At 42.4% G+C, this 1,843-nt stretch overlaps 1 pseudogene; it reads left to right on the top strand.

Annotated features, from left to right (window-relative positions):
• The first annotated feature begins 26 nt into the window (after window positions 1-26).
• Window positions 27-592, top strand: LOC100956474 (annotated as a pseudogene).
• The last annotated feature ends 1,251 nt before the right edge of the window (window positions 593-1,843 follow it).

Below are 1,843 nucleotides of genomic sequence, written 5' to 3'. Positions count from 1 at the left end.
TGATCACTTTCCTCTTTTCTTTTCCTATAGCTCGGGAGGAGAATGTGGCCACGTTCCGAGGCTCAGAGTACCTGTGCTATGACCTGTCACAGAACCCGATCCAGAGCAGCAGTGATGAAATCACCCTCTCCTTTAAGACCTGGCAGCGCAACGGGCTCATCTTGCACACGGGCAAGTCGGCCGACTATGTTAACCTGGCTCTGAAGGATGGCGCGGTCTCCTTGGTCATTAACCTGGGGTCCGGGGCCTTTGAGGCCATTGTGGAGCCAGTGAATGGAAAATTCAACGACAACGCCTGGCACGATGTCAAAGTGACACGCAACCTCCGGCAGGTAATGGCTGAGGAAAGAGAGGGCCTGGAAGGCTCCTCGCCTTAGGTAGTTGGGTAGGAAATTTGTGGAGCAGGTGATGGGTGAGGCGGAGAGGGGTAGAGATGCAGGTACGGGTATAACACAGTCTTTCTCCCAGTCTTTGCAATTCACAGGGAAAATTATTAAACTGTGTTTCTCCTCCTGCTTCAGTTCTCCATTTGTTCTCGTTATTTAGGAGAAAAACGAACTTGGTGGTTGTATAGATAATAAAAGTTATAAGTACTTTCATCCTTTTTATCCTGCTTTCCTTTTATCATTTTCTTAATTACATTTGAATCTTATCGTATTATTATTAAATTCAATTAGGGACAGAATTTTGTTTCTGCAGCTGGATAGATTTCCTACATTCTTTGAATATATGTTTTTCCTTTTAATTAAGTTAGCCATTGCCACGATGCCACAATTTTAATTCCCTCCAGAAAGTCTTCTTTTTCTCTTCCTGTTAATTTACCACTCCTCCCCAACTTTTTCTTTGTCTTTGTTTTTTTTCCTGTTGTTATGTTAACCTGATCCTAGGAATGAATTAGTTGACATCTTTCTGCATTCCTGTTTCTCTGTTCCTTGATGTGGTGGTCCTACTCTATTGCCCCTGTCTCTACCTCCCAGACTCTTCAGTTGACTGGGAGGCCTGCAAAGTGGAAGGACCCAAATTAAAAAAGCCAACTTTGGAGCAGCCTTTCCTGGTTCTGTCGGTGCTTGGGAACCCCCATCGCTTGCCAGTTCTAAGCAGGCAACTCTGTCAGGTGACAACATTCTCAAAAAGCCTTAGCCAAGTGAGGTTGGGTTCGATTTCATAAGCAATAACTAATAACTCCTCAATCCATGTCCATAAAAGAACAGCATTTTCTATGTACATCAAGATCTGTGCTGAGAATGCCCTTTCCAATTTGCCATTTTCACTTGCTTTTCCTACTTGCAAATTTGTCATTAAACCCGGTTGGATAGCTTCCATCCGTTATTAATAAGAAAACACTATACACACTCCAGAAAGTGCTTATCAAATTTTCTTCTGCAGTGAGATTGATTTAATGCTTTCTAATGTAAATATGAAAGCATAAGAAATGACAGGTGTTTTGCATATGTTTTCTGTTTAATAAAATCTGAGTCAGTAATGCTAAACAAATGGTGTAGGCTAGCACGCATCGGAAGCACACAATAGTTGAAACACACATTTTCACACTTAAGTGTGGCAAGGAAGCCACCTGGTTGAGAAATTCGATTCTATCTGTGGTGATGTCACCAAGTAACACAGGACTTGGAGTTCCTCATCATCTGAACGTACACGGGTTCAGCATTTTGGGATCATTGTTCTCTGTTTTCCCTCCAAAGCCTAAGCACCCTGCTGCCATTATCTTCTTTTATATCCTGCTCCATCCACACTTACCCAGAAGAGAACTTCTGAACTGTCAAGAGAATCAAAATCAAATTTCCATTTGCTGATTTATGAGTGCTTAATATGTGTGAGCTGCACC

This window comes from Otolemur garnettii, unplaced genomic scaffold (genome assembly GCF_000181295.1).
Source record: "Otolemur garnettii isolate 467f Iridium unplaced genomic scaffold, OtoGar3 scaffold03306, whole genome shotgun sequence".
Classification (NCBI taxonomy): Eukaryota; Metazoa; Chordata; class Mammalia; order Primates; family Galagidae; genus Otolemur; species Otolemur garnettii.
Note: the sequence above shows the minus strand (reverse complement) of the source record. Positions and strands in the feature narration are given on the sequence as shown.